Source organism: Octopus sinensis, linkage group LG26, assembly GCF_006345805.1.
Source record: "Octopus sinensis linkage group LG26, ASM634580v1, whole genome shotgun sequence".
Taxonomy (NCBI): Eukaryota; Metazoa; Mollusca; class Cephalopoda; order Octopoda; family Octopodidae; genus Octopus; species Octopus sinensis.
The window spans coordinates 23,620,669-23,628,168 of NC_043022.1; the positions used below are offsets into that span (position 1 = coordinate 23,620,669).

At 38.7% G+C, this 7,500-nt stretch overlaps 1 protein-coding gene and 1 long non-coding RNA gene across 35 annotated transcripts in view; one reads left to right on the forward strand and one right to left on the reverse strand.

Moving 5' to 3' along the window:
- Positions 1–7,500, forward strand: part of LOC115224761 (serine-rich adhesin for platelets) — a 284,926-nt gene that overhangs the window by 82,423 nt on the left and 195,003 nt on the right. The gene's annotated exons all lie outside the window — the stretch shown is intronic.
- LOC118768033 overlaps positions 7,133–7,500 on the reverse strand; it is a 14,656-nt gene continuing 14,288 nt past the window's right edge. The window contains exons 2-3 of the long non-coding RNA XR_005003957.1: positions 7,335–7,339; positions 7,133–7,294 (exon numbers count right to left, since the gene is read on the reverse strand). This is a non-coding gene — a long non-coding RNA (uncharacterized LOC118768033). The remainder of the gene's footprint in view (positions 7,295–7,334; positions 7,340–7,500) is intronic.

The window sequence follows — 7,500 nt, forward strand, 5'->3', positions numbered from 1 at the left end:
ATATGTGTGTGTGTGTGTGTATGTGTGTGTGTGTATATATAATATATAATATAGCAAGGGGATTTATAACTTGTCGGACACCCTAGAGTATACCAAGAAAATACAATTCAACGTAATGTGTGCTTTGGACCAGCTCCTAGGTCCTAAATACTCATAGGGTTAGTTTTCTCTATGTACACAACTGGAACATTCTATTTGATACTTACCAACCATAGGCCAGAAGCACAGGTTTATCCTACCCTACCTGGTGCATATCTTTTCAAGTACCCCGATTAGATCTATTTACGAAAATTACAGAAAAATATCTTAAAATACTAAAGAGTAAATCTATTCAATAAAATCGTCATTGGCTTCAACCACGGCCTCCAGACGACTTCAGAATCTCCTGCAATTCTTCTGGATGGTCTCCTTTTTTAAGTTGCTGAATGCTGCCATAATCCTTCTTTCAGCTCATCTTTGGTGTTACGAGGAGTTTTCTTGGCCTCTCACTCAACTTGCCCCACACATAATAATCAAGGGGGTTACAGTCTGGGGAGTTAGGTAGCCAGATGTTATGGGTGATGTGGTCACAGAAATTGTCTGACAGCCATGACTGGGTTCACCTGCTTGTGTTGTATGGTGCAGAGTTCTGTTACCAGACATAGGGTCATTCAGTAGCCACCCTCTTGACCCAGGGTAGCACTGCCTCCTCCAGGTACTTGATGTAGGCCTCTGTGTTGAGTCTGAGGCCGTGTGGGAAGATGAATGGAGGCATAACGTCGCCATCAATAGTAATCACTCCAAACACCATGATGTTGACTGGATATTTGATTTTTATCACTCTCGGTACATATTCTCAGATTGCACTGTCCTCAGATTGACACCCAAATACTCTGAGATGCTTGTGTTGGAGCTTCTAGTATGATGCCAAGCTGTACAGCATGTTGTTTCCAAATTTCTGACAGAGTGAATCGCATCATGATGCTGTTTTTCTCACAGGCAGTGACCAGCTGACCCTACTATACTATGTAGTTGACAAAATCAAAAACAAACAATGCACATGCACAAAATTAAAAAGCAACAACTTACCCACTGCACCCTGTCTTATATATATATATTATATATATATGAATATAAATAAAATATATATATATATATGCATATATACGTACATATGTACATACATACTTATATATGTATATATATATCGTGCCGGTGGCACGTAAAAAGCACCATCCGTTTGTGGCCGTTTGCCAGCTCTGTCTGGCACCTGTGCGGGTGGCACGTAAAAAGCACCCACTACACTCACGGAGTGGTTGGCATTAGGAAGGGCATCCAGCCGTAGAAACACTGCCAAATCTAACTAGGCCTGATGAAGCCTTCCGGCTTCACAGACCCCAGTTGAACCGTCCAACCCATGCTAGCATGGAAAACGGACGCTAAACGATGATGATATATATATATATATATATATATTATATATATATTATATATATATATATATATATATATATATATATATATATATATATATTATATATATATGCATATGTGAGTATAGGACGTCACAAAACATAACATGAAATACGAAGACAAACTTGGGTATGTGAACAATAAGAGAAACAAATGGAAAACAAGACAAGTAACAAAAAGAACGACCCTTCATCAGTTGTCAGCTGTCCATCTACTCCTCATTTCGAGTAATTAACGACAGAGAGAGAGGGGGGGAGAGAGATTATACATCATCATCTTTATAAATGATGATGATTTGGATGATGATACATCTAGACACACGTTTGTATATAAATGTGCATATATATATATATATATATATATAAGCACACAGATATATATATGAACATATATACACACATACAATGAGTGATATGGTGGCACCATAAATATCCCTGCCTACATACCATCCAACTCCTGTTCTCATGCCAATATCAACCTTCACTGAATCCAAGAATTTCAGTAAACACATATGAAGGCTTGTTTATTTATCTCACCTGTGTTCCAGTATTTCTCTCATATATACTATCTTTGATTCGCTTTCTTACCCGTACCATTTCTTTTTGCACTGCCAACACCTACAATACCAGCACCACCTCCTCTCTGACTCTACGTCCCTGCCCAGACAGTACCACACCAAACTTTGATTTGCAATTCCTCAGAATGCTGCTATTCTTTTTGCTCTTGTTACTGTCATAGTATTTGTCGTTGTTACTGTTGTTGATTTGTTGTACTTGCTGTTATAGTTGTTGTAGTTGTTGATGTTGCTGTTATTGTTCTATAACTACTAATGTTTTATTTGGATGGAATATTTCAGTTTCTCCAAATATATTACTACATACACACATTTGTCATGGTCTTTAAACACACACACACATGTAACCTAGCAATTAGGTAAAAGAGACCAATAGAATACATACCAAAGTTTAAAAAATTAAGTACTATGGTGGATTTGCTTAACTAAAACTTTTCAAGGTGGTGCCCCTGTATGACCACAATCCAATGACTGAAACAAGTAAAAGATAAATGCTTATATATATATATATATATATATACACACACACATATACATTAACATATATATATATATATATATATATATATATATATATATATATATATATATATATAAGGCCTGTCTACCACTCACTCATGCAACCATATATTTGGTGCTAGTGATGGAGGCCTGAGTGTATAATATATATCTACACTAGGTCTCGCACCCATTCTGTACTTGTTAAGCTCTATCTGCATCCACTTTTGCCTATTCCATATTCTCTCATCCCTCAATCACTCGTCTCCTGTTTTGCTATACTATACACCCATCACACACTTACTGCAAACCATTTCTATAACTGCATTGTTCCTCTCTCTTCCAATCTAGCATGTGTCTGACACAAGTTTTATCTCTTCCATCACAATGCCCAAATAACAAGTATTTGCATAAAATTGTATCAGAATGTGGTGTATGCGAGAGAATCGAAATAAGGACACCTACCTTCTCTTCACTCGACAGAGACCTTTCAGCGGTAATGGATCCTTCAATGCAGCCTGATCTGAACACTAGAAATAGCAGCTGCTTCTCCCCTACCTTAACAACGTGCTCACGCATCTCACTCCCTCGGCTACCTCGATTGAAAAAAGGCCGAATCCTGCCCTGCCTGCGCGCACGTCACTCCTGGTCCTTCCGGTCAGCTCCCTGGCTGCTGACGTCATCCCACACAGAAGAAGCACCTCCTCAATTACCCACCCTGCCATCCTTCTCATTTAGGTCATGCTTTTATTGACAATTATCTCTTTTCCACCATTGCCATCTTGACTTACGCTCTCTTTTAAACAGTTTATCCACCGCTTAGCAACTTTTGCTTCGAGGTCCATTCTGACCTTGAGTAGTAGCACCTATCATGGTCCCAACTGAGTCATAGTATATTGAAGTCATGAGATGCAGCATGGTGGATGTGAACTACTTTGGCAGATGAACTTATTGCATCAATGACAAATAATCCTAAATGCTGAATGGATGAACAGACAACAAACTGTCAATAACCCAGATCAACCAGTTCAGTTAGTGAACTACTGTTATCATTTGTAGTCGTAGAGAGTACAAATGGGGTATTTCAGTTCGTGAATGACCAATGTGACTAAAACCCAGGCCAGACAGCGATGCCTCATCACCTGATTGGAATGTCTGGATGTATGGATGGGCGATTCTGCAAATCATGTCTTTGTCATCAGTGTCACCTATTACTTATATCTGTCACTCTCTCTTACTACTGACTATAAGCATGTAGCTGTGGTTGGTGTCTCATGTCAATATCAAGTGGGTATATTTTTCATGCCACCAGCACTGGTAATGACAGCCTCATAACTTGCAGAGCTAAGGACCTAAAGTAGCCACTATAACTAAGGGAGAGAATAAGGTGGCAAGCTGGCAGACACGTTAGCACGCCAGGCGAAATGCTTAGCGGTATTTCGTCTGTCGTTATGTTCTGAGTTCAAATTCCGCCGAGGTCGACTTTGCCTTTCATCTTTTTGGGGTCGATAAATTAAATACCAGTTGTGCACTGGTGTCGATGTAATCGACTTAATCCGTTTGTCTGTCCTTGTTTGTCCCCTCTATGTTTAGCCCCCTGTGGGCAATAAAGAAATATATAACTAAGGGAGAGAAGAGTGGACAATGTTTCTAGGTTGAGGGATGAGGGACAGCAAGTAAGAAAAGAGAATGGGGGAATATAGTGGGGAACAAGGGAAAAGGAAATGATTAATGATGGATTGTTGAGTAAAAGGAAAGGATAGTTGGAAAGTGATAAGATGTGTAAGAAGTGTGTCTATAGCTATCCAACATTATAATGGCTAAGTATGGACAGTGTATGAGGAGAAGAGACAGGAAGGGAAGAATAGCCTATGGTGGTGAGGGATCCTGAGAGTCATCAAAGGAATGAGACCTGCGGGACTTCATGAAGATAGGTCAGAAGTAGAAAGAAGAGGTGTTGAGGAAGCAGAGAAGCTGTGAGGAAAAGGAGATGGCACTAGAGGGTAGCATATAGCTAGGGGAGGAAGATGAAGAGTGGAATATGATTGCTGTGGAAGAATCCTAGATTCAGAGGCAATGGAAAGGATGGAGAGAGAAAGAGGCTTAGGGAAACAATGGATGGGTACAGAGAGGGAAAGAAAAATTAGAGGGTATCCTAGAGATGTAAGGGTGGGTAATGAGATAAAGGTAGTTGGAGGTGTTGGATGACAACAGAGGTAACTCAAGAGAGATTTTAGTGTTTGAGTGATGAGAGATGAGAGTTCTGGAAGGGAGATGTACGGTGATGGGGCATTATATAATATATTATATATATATATATATATCTTATATATATATATATATATAAATATTATATATATTTATATTTATATATATATATATATATATATTATATATATATATATAATTATATATATATATATTATATATATATTATATATATATATATATATATATATATGTATGTATGTATTTATGTATGTATGTATAGGTTCTTAATATAGCTTCTTAATCACTATTCCTGCTGTAGGGTGGGTTTTTTTTCATGAGTGGATGAGTGTTCTGCAGAACTGCATATCACTGTTCATTATAGTCCTATATCATCTCTTCTGTGATATGTAACATTTTCCAAGTCAGTTTTTAACCCAGGTCTCCCTTAGTTTTCCAGGTACCGGAAACTTGGAATGCTAAAACATTTTTTTATAATAAAATAATAATGAAATTATTGTATACAGTGCTCAGGTGCACCACATCATCCTCCATATGTATCATATGCCCGCATTAGTGTAGCCTCCTCTCTTGCATATTACACATGATTCCTCTTATACCCAGTTAGCTCATTTGTACTCTTGCCTCCATGCACACTAACATTATGCATCCAATGGAGAATGCTAGATTCTTTTCTTTCTAGTTTTTGCAAGTGTTCTGGATTCACAGCACATATCCTACTATCATGCAGTATTACAGTGCTAACACAAGCATCTTATAATCTACCCTTCTCTTTATGGGAAAGACCTTTGTTGTCAGCAGTAGTAATATCACCCTGAATGTTTCTAACCCTATTTTACCTTCACTACTATACATTCGGAGCTAATTTCCTCACTAATTTACCCCTTTGAAGTAGCAGAAGCTACCAACTACTTTTAATGAGCCATTTGGGGATTTAAAAGAATCTATTTCCAGTGTGCTCATAGTACATATTGCTTCAGTGCATCTGTCACAATCAAAGTTTAACTTCTCTGTTAGTCAATCTGTGATTCTACTACACCTCTAGCTTGTCTATAACTTACATCAAGTACAGCATATGGAGTTTATACTGACTTTTTTTCTGCATACAGAGCAGGACTATTTCCCTGAAGATACTAGGGCCTTATCTTCTTGCCTACTTCTAACTAGAACTTTAGACTTTGCTATGTTTACCCTGAGGCATCATAAATCTAGGTTTTTGCCTGCATGCCTGGAATTTCCTCTCTAATTTCACAATAGATTCAGCTATGAGAAGTATGTCATCATCACATAGGAGTTCCCATGGACAACCAATTTTAAATTCCTCTGTGATGGCCTGTAGGAGTATGATGAATAGAGGAGGACTGAAGACTGAGCTTAAATTGATTCCTATTTTCACACTAAATTCATCACTGAAATTGTTAATTATTACTTTGCATACTGTATCCTTGTACATAACTTGTACAGAAAACCCTCACACACCATTTATCTATACCTAATTCACTTAATGATCACCAAATTACTAAAAGTAGTACCTGTTGAATGCCCTTTCCAAGTCAACAAATGCCAAGAACAGTGGTTCACTTTCAGCCAAGTATTTCTCCTGCAGTGTCTCACTTGGAAGATTGCATCAGTGTATGAAGCTAAACTTCCAGGTATGAAGCTGAACTTCATCTCATCTACGTCGACTCTATTATGGATTAATAGTGCTGAATCTCATGACCTTCATAACCTGATCCAGTAGTTTGACTCCCTCAACCAAAGGCATCTCCTTTGCTTTTATAACAATTTACAATGATATTGCTACACTGTGGAGGCGCAATGGCCCATTGGACTCATAGTTGTAGGATCGTGGTTTCAATTCCCAGACCGGGCACTGTAAGTGTTTATTGAGCAAAAACAACTAAAGCTCCACGAGGCTCTGGCAAAGGGTGGTGATGAACCCTGCTGTACTCTTTCACCACCACTTTCTCTCACTCTTTCTTCCTGTTTTGTTGTATCTGTATTTCAAAGAGCTAACCTTCTCACACTCTGTGGAGTGCTAAGCCACTTGCACGTTAATAAATGAGCTGTGCCGTCACTGGTGCCAAGCTGTATCGGCCTTTGCCTTTCCCTTGGATAACATCGGTGATGTGGAGAGGGTAAGCTGGTATGCATGGGCAACTGCTGGTCTTCCATAAACAACCTTGCTCAGATTTGTGCCTCAGAGGGTAACTTTCTAGGTGCAATCCCATGGTCATTCATGACCGAAGGGGGTCATGCAATTGCTACACTATTGGGTATGCCACTTCCTTGTATAACTTGATTGACTATCTGGATGTTAACAATGTATGAAGGGATACTGAAAAGTACCTGGCTTTGGGTATAAGAAAATACAGGAGGGTCAGTTAATTATGATTTTATTCAACACATTCCCCTCTTAGATTCACTTACTTGTTGCAGCAGTCCTTGTTTTTCTAAGCCCTGTGAAAGAACTTGGAAGGTTGGGCCTCCAACTAGGCTTTTCACAATACCCTTAAAGCCAGGACCTTTTCAGCACTTCCTCTAATCCTACATTACTAGGTATTTTGAGCATCTTTGCAACTGTCACTGATGGACCGACAGCTTTCCTCCCTCTTCATGTCCTTAATCACTTTATTTTTTGTTTGTTCATTGAAGCAATGAGGATCATCTAGTCATCCCTAATGATGTCTGATGACTTGCATAGTATCTTTGTTTAAAACAATGAAAGTTGTGCACTGTCAACTCAC